The 26,492-nt window shown below is 46.8% G+C and overlaps 11 non-coding genes across 11 annotated transcripts; all 11 read right to left on the bottom strand.

The window, feature by feature from the left end:
- Positions 1 to 10,930: 10,930 nt before the first annotated feature.
- On the bottom strand, positions 10,931 to 11,003 carry trnar-acg (transfer RNA arginine (anticodon ACG)). The gene has a single exon. It is a non-coding gene; the product is annotated as a tRNA-Arg (tRNA).
- Positions 11,004 to 12,458: 1,455 nt separating this feature from the next.
- trnav-uac (transfer RNA valine (anticodon UAC)) lies at positions 12,459 to 12,531 on the bottom strand. The gene has a single exon. It is a non-coding gene; the product is annotated as a tRNA-Val (tRNA).
- A 907-nt stretch (positions 12,532 to 13,438) lies between these two features.
- trnar-acg (transfer RNA arginine (anticodon ACG)) lies at positions 13,439 to 13,511 on the bottom strand. The gene has a single exon. It is a non-coding gene; the product is annotated as a tRNA-Arg (tRNA).
- A 1,455-nt stretch (positions 13,512 to 14,966) lies between these two features.
- Positions 14,967 to 15,039, bottom strand: trnav-aac (transfer RNA valine (anticodon AAC)). The gene has a single exon. It is a non-coding gene; the product is annotated as a tRNA-Val (tRNA).
- A 907-nt stretch (positions 15,040 to 15,946) lies between these two features.
- trnar-acg (transfer RNA arginine (anticodon ACG)) lies at positions 15,947 to 16,019 on the bottom strand. The gene has a single exon. It is a non-coding gene; the product is annotated as a tRNA-Arg (tRNA).
- A 1,455-nt stretch (positions 16,020 to 17,474) lies between these two features.
- On the bottom strand, positions 17,475 to 17,547 carry trnav-uac (transfer RNA valine (anticodon UAC)). The gene has a single exon. It is a non-coding gene; the product is annotated as a tRNA-Val (tRNA).
- Positions 17,548 to 19,982: 2,435 nt separating this feature from the next.
- Positions 19,983 to 20,055, bottom strand: trnav-aac (transfer RNA valine (anticodon AAC)). The gene has a single exon. It is a non-coding gene; the product is annotated as a tRNA-Val (tRNA).
- A 907-nt stretch (positions 20,056 to 20,962) lies between these two features.
- On the bottom strand, positions 20,963 to 21,035 carry trnar-acg (transfer RNA arginine (anticodon ACG)). Its single transcript has one exon. It is a non-coding gene; the product is annotated as a tRNA-Arg (tRNA).
- Positions 21,036 to 22,490: 1,455 nt separating this feature from the next.
- Positions 22,491 to 22,563, bottom strand: trnav-uac (transfer RNA valine (anticodon UAC)). Its single transcript has one exon. It is a non-coding gene; the product is annotated as a tRNA-Val (tRNA).
- Positions 22,564 to 24,998: 2,435 nt separating this feature from the next.
- On the bottom strand, positions 24,999 to 25,071 carry trnav-aac (transfer RNA valine (anticodon AAC)). The gene has a single exon. It is a non-coding gene; the product is annotated as a tRNA-Val (tRNA).
- Positions 25,072 to 25,978: 907 nt separating this feature from the next.
- trnar-acg (transfer RNA arginine (anticodon ACG)) lies at positions 25,979 to 26,051 on the bottom strand. Its single transcript has one exon. It is a non-coding gene; the product is annotated as a tRNA-Arg (tRNA).
- Between the last annotated feature and the right edge of the window lie 441 nt (positions 26,052 to 26,492).

Genomic DNA, 26,492 nt, shown 5'->3' with positions numbered 1-26,492 from the left:
GGTTGTGAATCTATGGAATTCCTTGCCCAGTGAAGCAGTAGAGGCTCCTTCATTAAATGTTTTTAAGATAAAGATAGATAGTTTTTTGAAGAATAAAGGGATTAAGGGTTATGGTGTTCGGGCCGGAAAGTGGAGCTGAGTCCACAAAAGATCAGCCATGATCTCATTGAATGGCGGAGCAGGCTCGAGGGGCCAGATGGCCTACTCCTGCTCCTAGTTCTTATGTTCTTATGTTCTTATGTAAACCTGAGAGAAATAAAGCTGTGAGGATACAGAGACAGAGCAGGAGAGTGACTGTGACTGGATTGTTCCAGATAATAATAATCTTTATTAGTGTCACAAGTAGGCTTACATTAACACTGCAATGAAGCTTTTGTGAAAATCCCCAAGTCGCCACACTTCGGCGCCTGTTCGGGTACACAGAGGGAGAATTCAGAATGTCCAATTCACCTAACAAGCACATCTTTCGGGACTTGTGGGACGAAACCGCAGCACCCGGAGGAAACCCACAGCAGACACTGGGAGACTCCGCACAGACAGTGACCCAAGCCGGGAATCGAACCCGGGTCTCTGGCGCTGTGAAGCAACAGTGTTAACCACCGTGCCGATTAGAGAGCTAGCATGGACTCGATGGACCGAATGCCCTTCTCTGCCCATAATGTTTTTAAAAATTAATTTATAGTACCCAATTCATTTTTTCTAATTAAGGGGCAATTTAGCGTGGTCAATCCACCTAACCTGCACATCTTTGGGTTTTGGGAGCGAAACCCATGCAAACACGGGGAGAACTTGCAAACTCCACATGGACAGTGATCCAGAGCCGGGATCGAACCTGGGACCTCGGCGCTGTGAGGCAGCAGTGCTAACCCACTGCGCCACCGTGCTGCCAGCTGACTCCGACATTTTTGTCCCATCTCGCCTTCTAATTTAACCCCTGGGGGTTCAGATATCACTCAGGTAAATCTGTGCTACACTCGCTCCAAGGCCATTCTCTCCTTCCTCATGTTTGTTGCCCAGAACTGAACACAGTTCTCCAGGTTTGGCCTAACTAGGGTTTGTGAATCTCGGGGATTTTCCAGTCACACTGAGACCTGAAATCCTTCCTCACAGACAGAACAGACAAACCTTTTACCTTCAGCACCCAGATGCTGCTGATATTTAGTTTCTAATTAATCGAGTGACTCTGTCAGATTGCGATGTGACGTTTGGTTTGCATTCCCGTGTGTTAAACCTCCACTTCCAGTATCCTGTAAATTTACAGAAATCTCACTGTCAGTTTAGGATCGAAATTCACAATATTCTCTCCTCGCCAACTTTGATTAAACGTATTCCTGGAGGTTTGATCACATGACCTGCCCCCATCCTCCAGCCATTAATCGGTCAACACATCCATCCTTGTGACACACTGCCTTCCTCGGCCAATTGGGAAGCAAAAGGACTCATTACCTTACAGGACAGTGATTGACTGTCAGCCAAACAATCTTTATCCCATTTTCAATATTTTCATATCCACTGAAGAGAAATGTTCAAAAATCTTTACTGTCCCAATGATTTCCCAGACATGAATCTCACCAAGGCAGAAGGTAAAATTTGAATTCATTGAAAGTTTACTGATGACTATGAAACGATTGTCGATTGTTGAAAAGACCCATCTGGTTCACTCATGTCCTTCATTGAAGGAAATCTTCTATCCTTACCTGGTCTGGCCTACATGTGATTCCAGATCCACAGTCAGCTGGTTGACCCTTAAAATGCTCTCTGAGATGCCCTCAGTTCAAGGGCAATTAGTGCTGGGCAGTGAATGCTGGCCCAGCCAGCGACACCCACATCCCGTGAATGAAGAAAAAAAAATGTCATCCTTACCTGGTCTGGCCGACACGATTCCAAACCACAGCAATGTGGTTGACTCCTTAAATGCCCTCCGAGATGGCCGAGCAAGCCACTCGGTTCCAGGGAAATTAGGGATGGGCAATAAATGTTGGCCCAGCCAGTGACTCCCGCAAATGAATCAAATAAAATCCTGGAGATTCCAGCCAGTCAATCCGGGAGAGTTGGCATCCGGTCCAGGCTCGCAGCGCACAATAATAATAATCACTTATTGTCACAAATTGGCTTCAACGATGTTCCTGTGAAAAGCCCCTGGTTGCCATATTCCGGCACCTGTTCGGGGAGGCTGGAACGGGAATTGAACCGGCGCTGCTGGTCTTGTTCTGCATTACAAGCCAGCTGTCTTAGCCCACTGTGCTAAACCAGCGCCTTCCCTGCAGCGCATTGTCCTCTGTGAAGATGGTGGCCGGTAACCCGGGCCTGGCACCGCTCAGCTCTCACTCTGTTCGGTGCTGTTTAAGACGGGAACGTTAACATTTTCCTCGGGAGTTGAAGCTTCCATGGGGTATTTCTGAAGCCTCCCGGCTCACTCCACAGCTTCTATTGCTCCCCGGCCACCCACCGGCTCCAATCCTGGAAGTCGCTCGATTGTTTCTTTCCCGCTCCTCGCACCGTCAGCGACAACCTGAACTGTGCATGCGCTGGTCACAGCCCGAACGCCGCATGCTCCAGTCACAGCCGGACTCTGCGCATGTGCGAGGAGCTTCTGTCATGTGGATAGAGCACATTCTCAGCTGCTACACATGTTGGGCAATAAACCCGCCATTGAAATGGATATTTTTGATATAAATTATGCTTTGTGAACTGATTATGTAGACACCTGGGTTGGCCACTTCCTGACTTAAATTGGAGATCCGCAAAGAATGCAGGGAAATTCAGTCAAGCCAGGAAAAAAACTAGCAGGTGCAAAGTTTCCTGTGTATTAGAACTTGCAAAAACCCAGACAGCACTGAAACCAACAGCCATCTGCATATTAATGAGCGATCCCCGGGAACAATTGGAAACATTTAAGGGAAATAAGGCCAAGCCAGACTCCTCGGCGCCAGCAGGAGCCAAGACAAAGGAAGGTCAACGGACACTCAGGAACCACCCAGCGATCAGGGTACAGCTCCAGTATGGAGAAATCAATCCAAATGATCGGAACATAGTCCAATCACTTGTAACCAGGTACGGGGTCCGCCCCGAATGGCGCAAAGCCCCTGGGGACTATAAAGTAGGGTCCCCAAGTTCAATTCGTCCTTCTTGGCAGGGTCACTCAGCAGCTCAAAACAACCCTTGACAGTGACCTGCCTAGCTGCCGCATCAACCAAGTAAGTCTCCAGTCAATGCACGCTACGAGATAGGCGCTCCTAGCTACCAGTCTATACCAGCTTTGAATCCTGCAGACTCAGAATCGAACGAAAGGCCATTTGTTCCCCTGACCTGGTGGGCCAGTTCCAAAGCTAAGTATAGGCCTTTTAGTGTTAGAGATAGTCTAGTAAGTAGAGTTTATGCATGAGTAGTGATTGACTGTGTGTAATAAATGTGTTTTGATTTGAAACTTACTAACTGGTGTATTGATTTATTAATCAGCACTTGAACTTGAACCTTGTGGCGGTATCATAAAGATACCTGGCGACTAGAGCAAAGGTTATAGAAACAGAGCAAATTAAGTAAAGACACAACGGGCAACAAATTAAGAGCCAACCAAAGTTAGCAACGTGATTACGATTCGCAACATTGGGCCATGGCAACACCCACACCCTAAGAACAAATAAAGGAAAGTTGGCAGTTAGAAAGGCAAATGCAATGTTCGCATTCATTTCAAGAGAGCTACAATACAAGATGAGTGGGGATGAGAAACATATCAGCCATGATCGAATGGCAGAGCAAACTCGAAAACTCGATGGGCTGAATGGCCTAATTCTGCTTCTCTATCTTTTTTTTTAATGAGGGGATCTCATAGAAACATTTGTAAATAAATTGTTGGAATCCAACCCAGACCTGGATACAGATTAATTGATTCTTGGAGGAGACTTCAATTGTGTTCTGGACCCTAAATGGACTGGTCCAAGCTGATTCAACCACAACAAAAACATGAAAAAGGAATGAAACCAGACTGACCACCCGGCATCGACCCAGGCACCAGAAACGACAACGGCAAACCCAGCAAAAGATTTTTATAAACTGTTCCCATCAGTCGATTGTGTAAGGATTACGGGACACAGATATAAGATTGTCAACAAGATCTACAGGGGAGATAGGAGGTAGACATTTTATCCAGTGAGTGATAATGATATGGAACTCAATGCTTACACAGAAAGGTCGATAATCTCCAGGTCCTGGTAACTTGAACAGTGGTGTTAGAATTTGGTGTGAGGACTGGTTGTGAGTTTCATGTCTGTGAATCTCTTTCTAAGCCCCTGTGAAAGAACAGTAAGAAGTCTTACAACACCAGGTTGAAGTCCACCAGGTTTGTTTCAAACACTAGCTTTCGGAGCACTGCTCGTTCCTCAGTACAAACTGGGTACCGGAAACTCTTTTCCGAGGATTGCAGCTGACAACAACTTTACACAACGTTTCCGCCCACCCCCGCGATCTCTCGCTCCCTCCATATTGTTAAACGCCTCTCACCAATTTCGGATCTGAAGAAGACGCTCTTCTCCTTCGCTATTACCCACACTGCGCATGCTTCATTCACAGCGGGCCCCGCCCCTCGTTGACACCGATTGGTTGGAGGACCAGGCGCTCCCTGTCAGTCCTCCAGTCCCACCCCTCCTCTTCCTATTGGTCCGGGTCTGCCGTCAATCACCCGGGCATTGTGACGGTTGCAGATGGTGAGAGTGGCCACAGGCTCAGGCTGACTCGCTGATTGTCCAATAATAACAGTGGGAGTCTCAGTGGGACAATCAGACAATAATAGTGGAGATGGGGCCCAGAGGAGAAACAGCAAAGGATTCACTTACATTGAGTGTAAGAAACACAGTGTCTGTTCCAATAAGTCAGGCTGCAGTGTGTGAGTGAACACATCTTTGGATCCAGTGTAGAATCATAGAATCCCCACAGTGCTGAAGGAGGCCATTCGGCCCAGTGAATCTACACCGACCCTCTGAAAGATCACCCTATCCTGGCCAAACCCCCACCCCGTAACCCCACCCAGGGACAATTTAGCACTGCCAATCCACCTAACCTGCACATCTTTGGACTGTGGGAGGAAATCTTCGCAGCCACGGGGAGAATGTGCAAACTCCACACACAGACAGTGACCCAAGGTCGGAATCGAACCCAGGTACCTGGTGCTTGAGGCAACAGTGCTAACTACCGAGCCACCCCCATAACCCTGTCATGATTAGACAATAACCTGCCTGTTATTCCAATTCTGGTGTACATTACTCTGTCACTATTATTATTAGACAACGACCTATCTGATATTCCAATTCTGGTGTGTTACTCACTGTTATCATTAGACAATAATAGGAAGGCAGGATGCAAGGTAGCATTGATATTTTGAGGTTTTTGTGTTAAAATGAGTGTCACTGGGAGGTGTGTGATAGGACTGGAAACATCATGACAAAGGGTGGCACGGTGGCAGTGGTTAGCACTGCTGTCTCACAGTGCTGAGGACCCAGATTCGATCCCGGCCCCGGGTCACCGCCATGTGGAGTTTGCACATTCTCCCGTGTCTCCATGGGTCTCACCCCCACAACCCATAGATGTGCAAACTAGGTGGATGGCCACTCTTTTGAGGTCCACCAACAAAATAGAACCAAGGAAACAAACTTATGGACAAAGCAAAAAGGGCCACTCCAGTTAGGAGCACTGCCTGAACGTGACAAAGATATGTACAGGGGACATGTGCGCAAGGAAATCCCCAAAGGAGAAAAGCACCCCAACCCCCCCCCCCCCCCACAGCAGATAGATCAGGCACCCACGAATCCAGTAACTACCCACCGCACAGTCACATAGGAAGGAGACGTGGAATTCCTTTACACCACCCCCTTAACCGTGACCTAATTACGGGACGCATGCGAAAAGATCACACCATTCCTCCCCACCTCAGACCCCCACCACTTCTTTGCTAGAGTGAAGCAGCAGGCGACCATGTATGGCCTGGATGAGCGTGAGCAAGTGAAGCTCACACATTTAAGCTTAGACCCTTCGGTTGTAGCAGCCCTTCCCGACCCACAGAATGTAGGAGGAGGCACCCTTGCAGAGATGCACACGGCGATCCTAGACCCGATCGGTTATAACAGAGGTGACCCAGTAGAATGCCTGAATAAGTGCAGGCAGAAGAAAACAGAACACCCCACAGTGTTTGCTGGACGCCTGTGGATTCATTTTACAGCCGTTTTCGGAAACTTAGACCGCGCCCATTTGTCCCCAGACAACATGGCCAAATGGACCCACACCCATATCTCCCATGCCACAGAGGCAGGACAAAAAGCTTGTACCAATTATGACCCCTCGGAAGAAGCGCACAACGAAAAGTGGGTTTTTAAAAGGTTGTCCCACTCCTGGGAGCAATCTGTCCACAAGAAACCCGCGATTAGAAAACCCGAAGAACAGCAGGCAGAGGCAGATATCCAAGCAGTTAAAGTGCACCAGAACCCCACATGGGTGAATGAAGGCATGAACAGTCCCCCACAGAAACCACAGGAGTGTTACAACTGTGGACAATTAGGTCACTTTGCACGAGAGTGCAATGTCACATGAAAGCCACAGAGAGCCCAGCAGGCAGGCACTCTGAATGGAAACAGGACAAAGCCCATACATAGTGTAAGCACCCGTTCAGATCAGACTGATATGAACGGAACTGACTGACGGTGTTCGGGCTTCCCCACTTGGGTCCGTGACACCCTTCGGGATAGGTCTGGCCGACCAGTCATTGCAGCGAAAATCCAGGGACAGCCCATCGAATTTCTCTGGGAGACAGGAGGGTCCCGCACCACAATTAATTCCTCTACCATGTTCCACAAAGACACGTGGCCCACTACAGCCACAATCACCCTCAGCGGCTTCACAGGCCACACGCAACAGGGACACATCACAGCCCCTGTACCCATTCAAATTGGCAACATTACAACAAAACACCCCATAGTTTTGGTCGATCTGGACCACACAGCAGAACACATGTTGGGCATCGATTTCATGAACTCCCACAACCTTTCATTTGACCCAGTAAATCAATGTGTCTGGAAAATGACAAAGTCAGCAAGAGCCCCCGCAACGCTCACAGTAGGTGAGTATGCTAATAAGATTAGCGCAGTCGGCACTTTTTGGTTTGACCCGACCACGATTAGTGCAGACAAACAGATTAGGGCAGTTCTCCATAAGAACAGGACCGCATTTGCAAGTCATAAACATGACTGCGGCAGGATGGTTGGTTCGGTTCAAATAACAGGACCTGACCCTAGACCCCAGAAGCAATATGGATTAGTGCAGACAAACAGGTTAGGGCAGTTCTCCATAAGAACAGGACCGCATTTGCAAGTCATAAACATGACTGCGGCAGGATGGTTGGTTCGGTTCAAATAACAGGACCTGACCCTAGACCCCAGAAGCAATATGGATTTCCCCAAGAGGCAGAGGGAGAAATCTCAAAAGTTATCGATAGCTTATTAGAACAAGGCGTACTTAGATCAGTAGCCTCTACTAATAATGCCCCGATTTGACCAGTGAGAAAGCCCGATGGATCATGGCGACTGACCATCAATTACTGGGAACTCAACAAAGTCACCCCCGCAGCAGCCCCCATGGTAGCCACAAGTCCCGAGACCATGCTCAAACAGGGACTCAACTCAAGATATTTTACAGTTTGGGACATCAGTAACGGATTCTGGTCCATTCCATTGGGAAAAGCGTGCCAGTACAAATTTGCCTTCACTTTTAAAGGTCAGCAGTACACGTGGACATGCCTTCCACAAGGATTCCACAACTCCCCCTCCATTTTCCACCGACAGCTGGCCAATGGTTTATTACAATTTTCTCGCCCCGAATGTCTGGTCCAGTATGTAGACAACCTATTACTGCAGACAGACACTAAGGCAGAGCACATCGAGCTTCTGTCCGAACTCCTGGAACTCCTACAGCAAATTGGATGTAAAGTGAACCCCAAGAAGGCCCAAATTTTGGAAAACAAGGTGGAATATTTGGGAACGATTATCACACATGGTGATCGCGAGATCGAGCATAAAAGAATGGACTCGAATGTCAAATTGCCCTTCCTCAGAACGTTTCAGCCCTCTGGTCGTTTTTAGGACTGGTTGGCTACTGCCGAAACCATATTGATGGTTTCGCCACCAAAACAGCACCCCTCTCGGAACTCCTAAAGAAAGGAGCCCCTTGGGAATGGCTTCCGCGGCACATGGATGCTGTAGATACTTTAAAGCGTGCACTCATTGCAGCCCCCGCATTACAGGTTCCAGACCCGCTTTCCCCCTATGCTATAGAGATAGCTAGCACAGAACACACCATTTCGGCCGTGCTCCTCCAGGAATGGCACACACAGTTAAGACCCGTGGCTTACGCCTCCAGAGTTTTAGATCCTGTGGAGCAGGGATTTTCGGTCTGTGAAAGGAACCTGCTCGCAGTTTTCTGGGCAGTTCAATACACGAAATTTGCGAGAGGTCCCGGGTTGAAATCCCGGAAGAGCGCATTGATGAGGTTTTCTGTTGGTCAAGCGACATGTTTGCTTCATTTCTTGGTGGCGCAGACGGCGGGATTCATTCACATTGGGTTTGCTTTGAGAAGCTGGGCTCACGCTTCAGGGAATCAATACGTTCCCGAGACAATCGGGACATTTTCGAAAAGCTTCTCTATGTGTGGACATTCACTTACCTCTATTGACTAATTCCAGTGGATTCAGGCAGCTCTCTGTATGTTTCATTTTATTCAGTTCAACAACATCAGACTGTGTAATCTCTCTTCTCCCTCCACATCTGTTTATTTCCATCAACTTATTTTCATTCCTTCCACTGATATGTTTTACCCTCACCATTGCCCCCTTCCCCCAGCTCATACCATCCTACTTGAGCAATCTGATCCCCGTTCCTAATTGTCCTCTGACACACTGCTTACTTTGTTCTGCCATTAACACATTCCGATCTCTAAATGCGCCACCATCAGCTCCTTTCTTAGCCGTGATTAGCCTCATTTACATTCTCTTTTATTTCTGTCCGGACATTTTCCACCTATTGCTGACCACTCTATCGAAGCCCAATAGGGCACGCCAACCCTGCCCCATCCACATTAGTCTGAATCTGACCCCATTTCCAGTTCTCCAGCTTTGACAAAGAGTCACCCAGGCCCGAAACGACCGCTGCCATCTCGCTCCACAGAGGCTGTCAGTCCTGCTGAGATTGTCCAGTATGTTCTCTTTTTGTTTCAGAATGAAGCATCCGCAGTAAGTTGCATTTGTCGTTCATTTAGACATGTTTGAGATGGTGAATAAGTAGGTTTATCTGCATTTGTAAATGCATGAAATTCTGTTGTGGATGAACTAGCTCCGCATATCCAAAATAAGAAGGTCCTTTTCTTCTCATTGCCTGTCGAAAATTCAGTGCTTGTGACTTAATGTGGAATTTATTTTGGTGGCTCATGAGAGACTAATCCTCGAACATACGAGATGGGGAACACAAGTACTTTGTGCAAACATTCCTCACACAACATGAGAAGCACTTGATGTTTCTACCTGGTATGGCCTCGGGGACCTTTCGCATGTTAGGGGAATGTGCTAACCACTACACTACAAAAACCGCTGGCGGTGCAGTAATCAATGGACTTGTGCAATGTTCAATCTCACTGTGTTGCTGCAGCTTCTGATGCTTCGTCTGAGAGGCCACGTCATTCATTACAAGAAGACAGCCGTTTCTTTAAAACCGATGTCTCAACTTATAAAACAATCCGGAATCGAACTTTACAGACCTGAAGATAAGTTATCTTTTGCTTGAAGTGGAAGTTAAATTGAGAAGGCATGGCTTTCGTAAATAACCACAACCAGACGGGTGCATGCATTTTGCTATTCCTCGTTGATGAAGACCAGTTACGAGATTGCGGCAATAGTCAGCAACAGACTAAACTGGAAGTACGAGATGTTTCTGCTCGGTTTCGAACTTTTCGCGTGTTAGGCGAATGTGATAACCACTACACTACAGAAACAGCTGGCAATCAACGGATGTGTACAATGTGCAACCTCACTGTGTTGCTGCAGATTCGCATGGTGAGGCTGAGAGGCCAGGCCACTTATTACAAGACGACTGCTGTTTCTTTCAAAAACAGATGTTTCAACATATAAAACCACAAGATGTAGAAATTAGATCGAACTTAGCATGATCCGCGTTAACTTCACAGGGACGTGACCCATCTAATCCACAGAGCCAAAGTGGAGAATTGAACTGACTGGAGAGCTGCATCTTAACGCTGACCTCCCGGACCTCGGCCTCCTGAAATGTTCCAAAGAAGCTCAACAAACACTCGAGGAACAGCAGCGCATCTTTCCACTGGGCTCAATACAGCTTTCACACTCATAGTGTGTGCAACCGTCTCACACTGTAAATGCTGCCCCCATTCTGTGTGTACTACCATCGCAGATTTGGGTTTGAATCTTGTTTCCACTTCGTCTTTGTATCCGGGCGGTAGTTGCTGAGAGCTGGCACAGACACAGCGGCTGGAATGGCCTCATACTGTGGTGTAATTATTCTCTCATTCGATGCTCACCTCACTCTGTGGCCAGGGAACCCTAGGCCTTTTCTCATTTAATCTCTCCTGACTTGCACCCTGTCAGAGCGCTTTCCTGTTATTCTGTTTGCTCCCACCGGGATTTGACTTGGTTAAAACGTCCGACATTTCTAACCCGTCCCGGTTTTAATGAAAAGTGATGGTGAAAGACGAGCTGTGTTGTCCTGTGGACAAATCCAGCCTGACTCGCTGAGTTGTTCCAGTATCTTCCGCAGATGTCGGATCAACTTTCGATACGAGAATTGAAGACGTTCTGCTCACTTTGCTCTGCATCAAGAATCAGCTGTCCCACCCAGTGAGTTAAAGCGCACGCCAAAAGTTCGAATTTCGAGCCAGCCAGGAGTCGAACTTGGAATCTCCTGATTCGTAGTCAGACGCGTTATCCATTGCGCCACTGGCCCAGCCGGGTGAATGCATTTTGCTATTCCTTGTTGAGCCTCTGTGGCGCATTCGGCGGGATTCATTCACATTGGGTTTCCTTTGAGAAGCTGAGCTCACACAGCAGGGAACCAATACGTTCCCGAGACAATCAAGACATTTTCTAAAAGCTTGTCTATGTGTGGATATTCACTTACTTCTATTGACTTATTCCAGTAGATTCAGGCAGCTCTCTGTATGTTTCATTTTATTCAGTTCAACAACATCAGACTGTGTAACCTCTCTTCCCCCTCCACCATCTGCTTCTTCCCCCTCCACCATCTGTATCCATCATCTTATTTTAATTCCTTGCATTGATATGTTTTACCCTCAGCATTGCCCCCCTCCCCCAGCCCATACCATCCTACTTGAGCAATCTGATCCCTGTCGCCAATTGTTCGCTGACACACTGCTTACTTTCTGCGATTAACACATTCTGATCTCTTGAGGCGCCACTATCAGCACCTTGATTAGCCTCATTTACATTCCCTTTTTCTTTCTGTCCGAGACATTTTCGTCATTTTCCACCTATTGCTGACCACTCTATCGAGGCCCAATAGGGCACGCCAACCCCGCCCCATCCACATTAGTCTGAATCTGACCCCATTTCCAGTTCTCCAGCTTTGACAAACAGTCACCCAGGCCCGGAACGACCGCTGCCATCTCGCTCCACAGAGGCTGTCAGTCCTGCTGAGATTGTCCAGTATGTTCTGTTTTTGTTTCAGAATGAAGCATCCGCAGTAAGTTGCATTTGTCGTTCATTTAGACATGTTTGAGATGGTGAATAAGTATGTTTATCTGCATTTGTAAATGCATGAAATTCTGTTGTGGATGAACTAGCTCCGAATATCCAAAATAGGAAGGTCCTTTTCTTCTCATTGCCTGTCGAAAATTCAGTGCTTGTGACTTAATGTGGAATTTATTTTAGTGGCTCATGAGAGTCTAAAGCTCATAATCCTCGAACATACGAGATGGGGGAACAAAAGTACTTTGTGCAAACATTCCTCACACAACATGAGAAGCACTTGATGTTTCTACCTGGTATGGCCCCGGGGACCTTTCGCATGTTAGGGGAATGTGCTAACCACTACACTACAGAAACCGCTGGCGGTGCAGTAATCATTGGACTTGTGCAATGTTCAACCTCACTGTGTTGCTGCAGCTTCTCATGGTTCGTCTGAGAGGCCATGTCACTTATTACAAGAAGACAGCCGTTTCTTTAAAACCGATGTCTCAACTTATAAAACAATCAGGAATCGAACTTTACAGACCTGAAGATAAGTTATGTTTTGCTTGAAGTGGAAGTTAAATTGAGAATGCAGGGCTTTCGTAAATAACCACAACCAGACGGGTGCATGCATTTTGCTATTCCTCGTTGATGAAGACCAGTTACGAGATTGCGGCAATAGTCAGCAACAGACTAAACTGGAAGTTCGAGATGTTTCTGCCCGGTTTCGAACCGGGGACCTTTCGCGTGTAAGGCGAATGTGATAACCACTACACTACAGAAACAGCTGGCAACCAACGGACGTGTACAATGTGCAACCTCACTGTGTTGCTGCAGATTCGCATGGTGAGGCTGAGAGGCTAGGCCACTTATTACAAGACGACTGCTGTTTCTTTCAAAAACAGATGTTTCAACATATAAAACCACGAGATGTAGAAATTAGATCGAACTTAACATGATCTGCGTTAACTTCACAGGGACGTGACCCAACTAATCCACAGAGCCAAAGTGGAGAATTGAACTGACTGGAGAGCTGCATCTTAACGCTGACCTCCCGGACCTCGGCCTCCTGAAATGTTCCAAAGAAGCTCAACAAACACTCGAGGAACAGCAGCGCATCTTTCCACTGGGCTCAATACAGCTTTCACACTCATAGTGTGTGCAACCGTCTCACACTGTAAATGCTGCCCCCATTCTGTGTGTACTACCATCGCAGATTTGGGTTTGAATCTTGTTTCCACTTCGTCTTTGTATCCGGGCGGTAGTTGTTGAGAGCTGGCACAGACACAGCGGCTGGAATGGCCTCATACTGTGGTGTAATTATTCTCTCATTCGATGCTCACCTCACTCTGTGGCCAGGGAACCCTAGGCCTTTTCTCATTTAATCTCTCCTGACTTGCACCCTGTCAGAGCGCTTTCCTGTTATTCTGCTTGCTCCCACCGGGATTTGACTTGGTTAAAACGTCCGACATTTCTAACCCGTCCCGGTTTTAATGAAAAGTGATGGTGAAAGACGAGCTGTGTTGTCCTGTCGACAAATGCCGCCTGACTCGCTGAGTTGTTCCAGTATCTTCCGCAGATGTCGGATCAACTTTCGATACGACAATTGAAGACGTTCTGCTCACTTTGCTCTGCATCAAGAATCAGCTGTCCCACCCAGTGAGTTAAAGCGCACGCCAAAAGTTCGAATTCCGAGCCAGCCAGGAGTCGAACTTAGAATCTCCTGATTCGTAGTCAGACGCGTTATCCATTGCGCCACTGGCCCAGCCGGGTGCATGCATTTTGCTATTCCTTGTTGAGCCTCTGTGGCGCATTCGGCGGGATTCATTCACATTGGGTTTCCTTTGAGAAGCTGAGCTCACACAGCAGGGAACCAATACGTTCCCGAGACAATCAAGACATTTTCTAAAAGCTTGTTTATGTGTGGATATTCACTTACTTCTATTGACTTATTCCAGTAGATTCAGGCAGCTCTCTGTATGTTTCATTTTATTCAGTTCAACAACATCAGACTGTGTAACCTCTCTTCCCCCTCCACCATCTGCTTCTTCCCCCTCCACCATCTGTATCCATCATCTTATTTTAATTCCTTGCATTGATATGTTTTACCCTCAGCATTGCCCCCCTCCCCCAGCCCATACCATCCTACTTGAGCAATCTGATCCCTGTCGCCAATTGTTCGCTGACACACTGCTTACTTTCTGCGATTAACACATTCTGATCTCTTGAGGCGCCACTATCAGCACCTTGATTAGCCTCATTTACATTCCCTTTTTCTTTCTGTCCGAGACATTTTCGTCATTTTCCACCTATTGCTGACCACTCTATCGAGGCCCAATAGGGCACGCCAACCCCGCCCCATCCACATTAGTCTGAATCTGACCCCATTTCCAGTTCTCCAGCTTTGACAAAGAGTCACCCAGGCCCGGAACGACCGCTGCCATCTCGCTCCACAGAGGCTGTCAGTCCTGCTGAGATTGTCCAGTATGTTCTGTTTTTGTTTCAGAATGAAGCATCCGCAGTAAGTTGCATTTGTCGTTCATTTAGACATGTTTGAGATGGTGAATAAGTATGTTTATCTGCATTTGTAAATGCATGAAATTCTGTTGTGGATGAACTAGCTCCGAATATCCAAAATAGGAAGGTCCTTTTCTTCTCATTGCCTGTCGAAAATTCAGTGCTTGTTACTTAATGTGGAATTTATTTCAGTGGCTCATGAGAGACTAAACCTCATAATCCTCGAACATACGAGATGGGGGAACAAAAGTACTTTGTGCAAACATTCCTCACACAACATGAGAAGCACTTGATGTTTCTACCCGGTATGGCCCCGGGGACCTTTCGCATGTTAGGGGAATGTGCTAACCACTACACTACAGAAACCGCTGGCGGTGCAGTAATCAATGGACTTGTGCAATGTTCAACCTCACTGTGTTGCTGCAGCTTCTCATGGTTCGTCTGAGAGGCCATGTCACTTATTACAAGAAGACAGCCGTTTCTTTAAAACCGATGTCTCAACTTATAAAACAATCAGGAATCGAACTTTACAGAACTGAAGATAAGTTATGTTTTGCTTGAAGTGGAAGTTAAATTGAGAAGGCAGGGCTTTCGAAAATAACCACAACCAGACGGGTGCATGCATTTTGCTATTTCTCGTTGATGAAGACCAGTTACGAGATTGCGGCAATAGTCAGCAACAGACTAAACTGGAAATACGAGATGTTTCTGCCCGCTTTCGAACCGGGGACCTTTCGCGTGTTAGGCGAATGTGATAACCACTACACTACAGAAACAGCTGGCAATCAACGGACGTGTACAATGTGCAACCTCACTGTGTTGCTGCAGATTCGCATGGTGAGGCTGAGAGGCTAGGCCACTTATTACAAGTCGACTGCTGTTTCTTCCAAAAACAGATGTTTCAACATATAAAACCACGAGATGTAGAAATTAGATCGAACTTAACATGATCTGCGTTAACTTCACAGGGACGTGACCCATCTAATCTACAGAGCCAAAGTGGAGAATTGAACTGACTGGAGAGCTGCATCTTAACGCTGACCTTCCGGACCTCGGCCTCCTGAAATGTTCCAAAGAAGCTCAACAAACACTCGAGGAACAGCAGCGCATCTTTCCACTGGGCTCAATACAGCTTTCACACTCATAGTGTGTGCAACCGTCTCACACTGTAAATGCTGCCCCCATTCTGTGTGTACTACCATCGCAGATTTGGGTTTGAATCTTGTTTCCACTTCGTCTTTGTATCCGGGCGGTAGTTGCTGAGAGCTGGCACAGACACAGCGGCTGGAATGGCCTCATACTGTGGTGTAATTATTCTCTCATTCGATGCTCACCTCACTCTGTGGCCAGGGAACCCTAGGCCTTTTCTCATTTAATCTCTCCTGACTTGCACCCTGTCAGAGCGCTTTCCTGTTATTCTGTTTGCTCCCACCGGGATTTGACTTGGTTAAAACGTCCGACATTTCTAACCCGTCCCGGTTTTAATGAAAAGTGATGGTGAAAGACGAGCTGTGTTGTCCTGTCGACAAATCCCGCCTGACTCGCTGAGTTGTTCCAGTATCTTCCGCAGATGTCGGATCAACTTTCGATACGAGAATTGAAGACGTTCTGCTCACTTTGCTCTGCATCAAGAATCAGCTGTCCCACCCAGTGAGTTAAAGCGCACGCCAAAAGTTCGAATTTCGAGCCAGCCAGGAGTCGAACCTGGAATCTCCTGATTCGTAGTCAGACGCGTTATCCATTGCGCCACTGGCCCAGCCGGGTGCATGCATTTTGCTATTCCTTGTTGAGCCTCTGTGGCGCATTCGGCGGGATTCATTCACATTGGGTTTCCTTTGACAAGCTGAGCTCACACAGCAGGGAACCAATACGTTCCCGAGACAATCAAGACATTTTCTAAAAGCTTGTCTATGTGTGGATATTCACTTACTTCTATTGACTTATTCCAGTAGATTCAGGCAGCTCTCTGTATGTTTCATTTTATTCAGTTCAACAACATCAGACTGTGTAACCTCTCTTCCCCCTCCACCATCTGCTTCTTCCCCCTCCACCATCTGTATCCATCATCTTATTTTAATTCCTTGCATTGATATGTTTTACCCTCAGCATTGCCCCCCTCCCCCAGCCCATACCATCCTACTTGAGCAATCTGATCCCTGTCGCCAATTGTTCGCTGACACACTGCTTACTTTCTGCGATTAACACATTCTGATCTCTTGAGGCGCCACTATCAGCACCTTGATTAGCCTCATTTACATTCCCTTTTTCTTTCTGTCCGAGACATTTTCGTCATTTTCCACCTATTGCTGACCACTCTATCGAGGCCCAATAGGGCACGCCAACCCCGCCCCATCCACATTAGTCTGAATCTGACCCCATTTCCAGTTCTCCAGCTTTGACAAAGAGTCACCCAGGCCCGGAACGACCGCTGCCATCTCGCTCCACAGAGGCTGTCAGTCCTGCTGAGATTGTCCAGTATGTTCTGTTTTTGTTTCAGAATGAAGCATCCGCAGTAAGTTGCATTTGTCGTTCATTTAGACATGTTTGAGATGGTGAATAAGTATGTTTATCTGCATTTGTAAATGCATGAAATTCTGTTGTGGATGAACTAGCTCCGAATATCCAAAATAGGAAGGTCCTTTTCTTCTCATTGCCTGTCGAAAATTCAGTGCTTGTGACTTAATGTGGAATTTATTTTAGTGGCTCATGAGAGTCTAAAGCTCATAATCCTCGAACATACGAGATGGGGGAACAAAAGTACTTTGTGCAAACATTCCTCACACAACATGAGAAGCACTTGATGTTTCTACCCGGTATGGCCCCGGGGACCTTTCGCATGTTAGGGGAATGTGCTAACCACTACACTACAGAAACCGCTGGCGGTGCAGTAATCAATGGACTTGTGCAATGTTCAACCTCACTGTGTTGCTGCAGCTTCTCATGGTTCGTCTGAGAGGCCATGTCACTTATTACAAGAAGACAGCCGTTTCTTTAAAACCGATGTCTCAACTTATAAAACAATCAGGAATCGAACTTTACAGAACTGAAGATAAGTTATGTTTTGCTTGAAGTGGAAGTTAAATTGAGAAGGCAGGGCTTTCGAAAATAACCACAACCAGACGGGTGCATGCATTTTGCTATTTCTCGTTGATGAAGACCAGTTACGAGATTGCGGCAATAGTCAGCAACAGACTAAACTGGAAGTTCGAGATGTTTCGGCCCGGTTTCGAACCGGGGACCTTTCGCGTGTAAGGCGAATGTGATAACCACTACACTACAGAAACAGCTGGCAACCAACGGACGTGTACAATGTGCAACCTCACTGTGTTGCTGCAGATTCGCATGGTGAGGCTGAGAGGCTAGGCCACTTATTACAAGACGACTGCTGTTTCTTTCAAAAACAGATGTTTCAACATATAAAACCACGAGATGTAGAAATTAGATCGAACTTAACATGATCTGCGTTAACTTCACAGGGACGTGACCCAACTAATCCACAGAGCCAAAGTGGAGAATTGAACTGACTGGAGAGCTGCATCTTAACGCTGACCTCCCGGACCTCGGCCTCCTGAAATGTTCCAAAGAAGCTCAACAAACACTCGAGGAACAGCAGCGCATCTTTCCACTGGGCTCAATACAGCTTTCACACTCATAGTGTGTGCAACCGTCTCACACCGTAAATGCTGCCCCCATTCTGTGTGTACTACCATCGCAGATTTGGGTTTGAATCTTGTTTCCACTTCGTCTTTGTATCCGGGCGGTAGTTGCTGAGAGCTGGCACAGACACAGCGGCTGGAATGGCCTCATACTGTGGTGTAATTATTCTCTCATTCGATGCTCACCTCACTCTGTGGCCAGGGAACCCTAGGCCTTTTCTCATTTAATCTCTCCTGACTTGCACCCTGTCAGAGCTCTTTCCTGTTATTCTGCTTGCTCCCACCGGGATTTGACTTGGTTAAAACGTCCGACATTTCTAACCCGTCCCGGTTTTAATGAAAAGTGATGGTGAAAGACGAGCTGTGTTGTCCTGTCGACAAATGCCGCCTGACTCGCTGAGTTGTTCCAGTATCTTCCGCAGATGTCGGATCAACTTTCGATACGAGAATTGAAGACGTTCTGCTCACTTTGCTCTGCATCAAGAATCAGCTGTCCCACCCAGTGAGTTAAAGCGCACGCCAAAAGTTCGAATTCCGAGCCAGCCAGGAGTCGAACTTAGAATCTCCTGATTCGTAGTCAGACGCGTTATCCATTGCGCCACTGGCCAAGCCGGGTGCATGTATTTTGCTATTCCTTGTTGAGCCTCTGTGGCGCATTCGGCGGGATTCATTCACATTGGGTTTCCTTTGAGAAGCTGAGCTCACACAGCAGGGAACCAATACGTTCCCGAGACAATCAAGACATTTTCTAAAAGCTTGTCTATGTGTGGATATTCACTTACTTCTATTGACTTATTCCAGTAGATTCAGGCAGCTCTCTGTATGTTTCATTTTATTCAGTTCAACAACATCAGACTGTGTAACCTCTCTTCCCCCTCCACCATCTGCTTCTTCCCCCTCCACCATCTGTATCCATCATCTTATTTTAATTCCTTGCATTGATATGTTTTACCCTCAGCATTGCCCCCCTCCCCCAGCCCATACCATCCTACTTGAGCAATCTGATCCCTGTCGCCAATTGTTCGCTGACACACTGCTTACTTTCTGCGATTAACACATTCTGATCTCTTGAGGCGCCACTATCAGCACCTTGATTAGCCTCATTTACATTCCCTTTTTCTTTCTGTCCGAGACATTTTCGTCATTTTCCACCTATTGCTGACCACTCTATCGAGGCCCAATAGGGCACGCCAACCCCGCCCCATCCACATTAGTCTGAATCTGACCCCATTTCCAGTTCTCCAGCTTTGACAAAGAGTCACCCAGGCCCGGAACGACCGCTGCCATCTCGCTCCACAGAGGCTGTCAGTCCTGCTGAGATTGTCCAGTATGTTCTGTTTTTGTTTCAGAATGAAGCATCCGCAGTAAGTTGCATTTGTCGTTCATTTAGACATGTTTGAGATGGTGAATAAGTATGTTTATCTGCATTTGTAAATGCATGAAATTCTGTTGTGGATGAACTAGCTCCGAATATCCAAAATAGGAAGGTCCTTTTCTTCTCATTGCCTGTCGAAAATTCAGTGCTTGTTACTTAATGTGGAATTTATTTCAGTGGCTCATGAGAGTCTAAACCTCATAATCCTCGAACATACGAGATGGGGGAACAAAAGTACTTTGTGCAAACATTCCTCACACAACATGAGAAGCACTTGATGTTTCTACCCGGTATGGCCCCGGGGACCTTTCGCATGTTAGGGGAATGTGCTAACCACTACACTACAGAAACCGCTGGCGGTGCAGTAATCAATGGACTTGTGCAATGTTCAACCTCACTGTGTTGCTGCAGCTTCTCATGGTTCGTCTGAGAGGCCATGTCACTTATTACAAGAAGACAGCCGTTTCTTTAAAACCGATGTCTCAACTTATAAAACAATCAGGAATCGAACTTTACAGAACTGAAGATAAGTTATGTTTTGCTTGAAGTGGAAGTTAAATTGAGAAGGCAGGGCTTTCGAAAATAACCACAACCAGACGGGTGCATGCATTTTGCTATTTCTCGTTGATGAAGACCAGTTACGAGATTGCGGCAATAGTCAGCAACAGACTAAACTGGAAATACGAGATGTTTCTGCCCGGTTTCGAACCGGGGACCTTTCGCGTGTTAGGCGAATGTGATAACCACTACACTACAGAAACAGCTGGCAATCAACGGACGTGTACAATGTGCAACCTCACTGTGTTGCTGCAGATTCGCATGGTGAGGCTGAGAGGCTAGGCCACTTATTACAAGTCGACTGCTGTTTCTTTCAAAAACAGATGTTTCAACATATAAAACCACGAGATGTAGAAATTAGATCGAACTTAACATGATCTGCGTTAACTTCACAGGGACGTGACCCATCTAATCTACAGAGCCAAAGTGGAGAATTGAACTGACTGGAGAGCTGCATCTTAACGCTGACCTTCCGGACCTCGGCCTCCTGAAATGTTCCAAAGAAGCTCAACAAACACTCGAGGAACAGCAGCGCATCTTTCCACTGGGCTCAATACAGCTTTCACACTCATAGTGTGTGCAACCGTCTCACACTGTAAATGCTGCCCCCATTCTGTGTGTACTACCATCGCAGATTTGGGTTTGAATCTTGTTTCCACTTCGTCTTTGTATCCGGGCGGTAGTTGCTGAGAGCTGGCACAGACACAGCGGCTGGAATGGCCTCATACTGTGGTGTAATTATTCTCTCATTCGATGCTCACCTCACTCTGTGGCCAGGGAACCCTAGGCCTTTTCTCATTTAATCTCTCCTGACTTGCACCCTGTCAGAGCGCTTTCCTGTTATTCTGTTTGCTCCCACCGGGATTTGACTTGGTTAAAACGTCCGACATTTCTAACCCGTCCCGGTTTTAATGAAAAGTGATGGTGAAAGACGAGCTGTGTTGTCCTGTCGACAAATCCCGCCTGACTCGCTGAGTCGTTCCAGTATCTTCCGCAGATGTCGGATCAACTTTCGATACGAGAATTGCAGACGTTCTGCTCACTTTGCTCTGCATCAAGAATCAGCTGTCCCACCCAGTGAGTTAAAGCGCACGCCAAAAGTTCGAATTTCGAGCCAGCCAGGAGTCGAACCTGGAATCTCCTGATTCGTAGTCAGACGCGTTATCCGTTGCGCCACTGGCCCAGCCGGGTGAATGCATTTTGCTATTCCTTGTTGAGCCTCTGTGGCGCATTCGGCGGGATTCATTCACATTGGGTTTCCTTTGAGAAGCTGAGCTCACACAGCAGGGAACCAATACGTTCCCGAGACAATCAAGACATTTTCTAAAAGCTTGTCTATGTGTGGATATTCACTTACTTCTATTGACTTATTCCAGTAGATTCAGGCAGCTCTCTGTATGTTTCATTTTATTCAGTTCAACAACATCAGACTGTGTAACCTCTCTTCCCCCTCCACCATCTGCTTCTTCCCCCTCCACCATCTGTATCCATCATCTTATTTTAATTCCTTGCATTGATATGTTTTACCCTCAGCATTGCCCCCCTCCCCCAGCCCATACCATCCTACTTGAGCAATCTGATCCCTGTCGCCAATTGTTCGCTGACACACTGCTTACTTTCTGCGATTAACACATTCTGATCTCTTGAGGCGCCACTATCAGCACCTTGATTAGCCTCATTTACATTCCCTTTTTCTTTCTGTCCGAGACATTTTCGTCATTTTCCACCTATTGCTGACCACTCTATCGAGGCCCAATAGGGCACGCCAACCCCGCCCCATCCACATTAGTCTGAATCTGACCCCATTTCCAGTTCTCCAGCTTTGACAAAGAGTCACCCAGGCCCGGAACGACCGCTGCCATCTCGCTCCACAGAGGCTGTCAGTCCTGCTGAGATTGTCCAGTATGTTCTGTTTTTGTTTCAGAATGAAGCATCCGCAGTAAGTTGCATTTGTCGTTCATTTAGACATGTTTGAGATGGTGAATAAGTATGTTTATCTGCATTTGTAAATGCATGAAATTCTGTTGTGGATGAACTAGCTCCGAATATCCAAAATAGGAAGGTCCTTTTCTTCTCATTGCCTGTCGAAAATTCAGTGCTTGTGACTTAATGTGGAATTTATTTTAGTGGCTCATGAGAGTCTAAACCTCATAATCCTCGAACATACGAGATGGGGGAACAAAAGTACTTTGTGCAAACATTCCTCACACAACATGAGAAGCACTTGATGTTTCTACCTGGTATGGCCCCGGGGACCTTTCGCATGTTAGGGGAATGTGCTAACCACTACACTACAGAAACCGCTGGCGGTGCAGTAATCATTGGACTTGTGCAATGTTCAACCTCACTGTGTTGCTGCAGCTTCTCATGGTTCGTCTGAGAGGCCATGTCACTTATTACAAGAAGACAGCCGTTTCTTTAAAACCGATGTCTCAACTTATAAAACAATCAGGAATCGAACTTTACAGACCTGAAGATAAGTTATGTTTTGCTTGAAGTGGAAGTTAAATTGAGAATGCAGGGCTTTCGTAAATAACCACAACCAGACGGGTGCATGCATTTTGCTATTCCTCGTTGATGAAGACCAGTTACGAGATTGCGGCAATAGTCAGCAACAGACTAAACTGGAAGTTCGAGATGTTTCTGCCCGGTTTCGAACCGGGGACCTTTCGCGTGTAAGGCGAATGTGATAACCACTACACTACAGAAACAGCTGGCAACCAACGGACGTGTACAATGTGCAACCTCACTGTGTTGCTGCAGATTCGCATGGTGAGGCTGAGAGGCTAGGCCACTTATTACAAGACGACTGCTGTTTCTTTCAAAAACAGATGTTTCAACATATAAAACCACGAGATGTAGAAATTAGATCGAACTTAACATGATCTGCGTTAACTTCACAGGGACGTGACCCAACTAATCCACAGAGCCAAAGTGGAGAATTGAACTGACTGGAGAGCTGCATCTTAACGCTGACCTCCCGGACCTCGGCCTCCTGAAATGTTCCAAAGAAGCTCAACAAACACTCGAGGAACAGCAGCGCATCTTTCCACTGGGCTCAATACAGCTTTCACACTCATAGTGTGTGCAACCGTCTCACACCGTAAATGCTGCCCCCATTCTGTGTGTACTACCATCGCAGATTTGGGTTTGAATCTTGTTTCCACTTCGTCTTTGTATCCGGGCGGTAGTTGCTGAGAGCTGGCACAGACACAGCGGCTGGAATGGCCTCATACTGTGGTGTAATTATTCTCTCATTCGATGCTCACCTCACTCTGTGGCCAGGGAACCCGAGGCCTTTTCTCATTTAATCTCTCCTGACTTGCACCCTGTCAGAGCGCTTTCCTGTTATTCTGCTTGCTCCCACCGGGATTTGACTTGGTTAAAACGTCCGACATTTCTAACCCGTCCCGGTTTTAATGAAAAGTGATGGTGAAAGACGAGCTGTGTTGTCCTGTCGACAAATGCCGCCTGACTCGCTGAGTTGTTCCAGTATCTTCCGCAGATGTCGGATCAACTTTCGATACGAGAATTGAAGACGTTCTGCTCACTTTGCTCTGCATCAAGAATCAGCTGTCCCACCCAGTGAGTTAAAGCGCACGCCAAAATTTCGAATTCCGAGCCAGCCAGGAGTCGAACTTAGAATCTCCTGATTCGTAGTCAGACGCGTTATCCATTGCGCCACTGGCCAAGCCGGGTGCATGCATTTTGCTATTCCTTGTTGAGCCTCTGTGGCGCATTCGGCGGGATTCATTCACATTGGGTTTCCTTTGAGAAGCTGGGCTCACACAGCAGGGAACCAATACGTTCCCGAGACAATCAAGACATTTTCTAAAAGCTTGTCTATGTGTGGATATTCACTTACTTCTATTGACTTATTCCAGTAGATTCAGGCAGCTCTCTGTATGTTTCATTTTATTCAGTTCAACAACATCAGACTGTGTAACCTCTCTTCCCACTCCACCATCTGCTTCTTCCCCCTCCACCATCTGTATCCATCATCTTATTTTAATTCCTTGCATTGATATGTTTTACCCTCAGCATTGCCCCCCTCCCCCAGCCCATACCATCCTACTTGAGCAATCTGATCCCTGTCGCCAATTGTTCGCTGACGCACTGCTTACTTTCTGCGATTAACACATTCTGATCTCTTGAGGCGCCACTATCAGCACCTTGATTAGCCTCATTTACATTCCCTTTTTCTTTCTGTCCGAGACATTTTCGTCATTTTCCACCTATTGCTGACCACTCTATCGAGGCCCAATAGGGCACGCCAACCCCGCCCCATCCACATTAGTCTGAATCTGACCCCATTTCCAGTTCTCCAGCTTTGACAAAGAGTCACCCAGGCCCGGAACGACCGCTGCCATCTCGCTCCACAGAGGCTGTCAGTCCTGCTGAGATTGTCCAGTATGTTCTGTTTTTGTTTCAGAATGAAGCATCCGCAGTAAGTTGCATTTGTCGTTCATTTAGACATGTTTGAGATGGTGAATAAGTATGTTTATCTGCATTTGTAAATGCATGAAATTCTGTTGTGGATGAACTAGCTCCGAATATCCAAAATAGGAAGGTCCTTTTCTTCTCATTGCCTGTCGAAAATTCAGTGCTTGTTACTTAATGTGGAATTTATTTCAGTGGCTCATGAGAGTCTAAACCTCATAATCCTCGAACATACGAGATGAGGGAACAAAAGTACTTTGTGCAAACATTCCTCACACAACATGAGAAGCACTTGATGTTTCTACCCGGTATGGCCCCGGGGACCTTTCGCATGTTAGGGGAATGTGCTAACCACTACACTACAGAAACCGCTGGCGGTGCAGTAATCAATGGACTTGTGCAATGTTCAACCTCACTGTGTTGCTGCAGCTTCTCATGGTTCGTCTGAGAGGCCATGTCACTTATTACAAGAAGACAGCCGTTTCTTTAAAACCGATGTCTCAACTTATAAAACAATCAGGAATCGAACTTTACAGAACTGAAGATAAGTTATGTTTTGCTTGAAGTGGAAGTTAAATTGAGAAGGCAGGGCTTTCGAAAATAACCACAACCAGACGGGTGCATGCATTTTGCTATTTCTCGTTGATGAAGACCAGTTACGAGATTGCGGCAATAGTCAGCAACAGACTAAACTGGAAATACGAGATGTTTCTGCCCGGTTTCGAACCGGGGACCTTTCGCGTGTTAGGCGAATGTGATAACCACTACACTACAGAAACAGCTGGCAATCAACGGACGTGTACAATGTGCAACCTCACTGTGTTGCTGCAGATTCGCATGGTGAGGCTGAGAGGCTAGGCCACTTATTACAAGTCGACTGCTGTTTCTTTCAAAAACAGATGTTTCAACATATAAAACCACGAGATGTAGAAATTAGATCGAACTTAACATGATCTGCGTTAACTTCACAGGGACGTGACCCATCTAATCTACAGAGCCAAAGTGGAGAATTGAACTGACTGGAGAGCTGCATCTTAACGCTGACCTTCCGGACCTCGGCCTCCTGAAATGTTCCAAAGAAGCTCAACAAACACTCGAGGAACAGCAGCGCATCTTTCCACTGGGCTCAATACAGCTTTCACACTCATAGTGTGTGCAACCGTCTCACACTGTAAATGCTGCCCCCATTCTGTGTGTACTACCATCGCAGATTTGGGTTTGAATCTTGTTTCCACTTCGTCTTTGTATCCGGGCGGTAGTTGCTGAGAGCTGGCACAGACACAGCGGCTGGAATGGCCTCATACTGTGGTGTAATTATTCTCTCATTCGATGCTCACCTCACTCTGTGGCCAGGGAACCCTAGGCCTTTTCTCATTTAATCTCTCCTGACTTGCACCCTGTCAGAGCGCTTTCCTGTTATTCTGTTTGCTCCCACCGGGATTTGACTTGGTTAAAACGTCCGACATTTCTAACCCGTCCCGGTTTTAATGAAAAGTGATGGTGAAAGACGAGCTGTGTTGTCCTGTCGACAAATGCCGCCTGACTCGCTGAGTTGTTCCAGTATCTTCCACAGATGTCGGATCAACTTTCGATACGAGAATTGAAGACGTTCTGCTCACTTTGCTCTGCATCAAGAATCAGCTGTCCCACCCAGTGAGTTAAAGCGCACGCCAGAAGTTCGAATTTCGAGCCAGCCAGGAGTCGAACCTGGAATCTCCTGATTCGTAGTCAGACGCGTTATCCATTGCGCCACTGGCCCAGCCGGGTGCATGCATTTTGCTATTCCTTGTTGAGCCTCTGTGGCGCATTCGGCGGGATTCATTCACATTGGGTTTCCTTTGAGAAGCTGAGCTCACACAGCAGGGAACCAATACGTTCCCGAGACAATCAAGACATTTTCTAAAAGCTTGTCTATGTGTGGATATTCACTTACTTCTATTGACTTATTCCAGTAGATTCAGGCAGCTCTCTGTATGTTTCATTTTATTCAGTTCAACAACATCAGACTGTGTAACCTCTCTTCCCCCTCCACCATCTGCTTCTTCCCCCTCCACCATCTGTATCCATCATCTTATTTTAATTCCTTGCATTGATATGTTTTACCCTCAGCATTGCCCCCCTCCCCCAGCCCATACCATCCTACTTGAGCAATCTGATCCCTGTCGCCAATTGTTCGCTGACACACTGCTTACTTTCTGCG

The sequence above is a fragment of the Scyliorhinus torazame genome, chromosome 5, assembly GCF_047496885.1.
Source record: "Scyliorhinus torazame isolate Kashiwa2021f chromosome 5, sScyTor2.1, whole genome shotgun sequence".
NCBI classification, from domain to species: domain Eukaryota; kingdom Metazoa; phylum Chordata; class Chondrichthyes; order Carcharhiniformes; family Scyliorhinidae; genus Scyliorhinus; species Scyliorhinus torazame.
The sequence above is the reverse complement of the archived record's forward strand: the minus strand, read 5'-3'. Positions and strand labels throughout refer to the sequence as shown.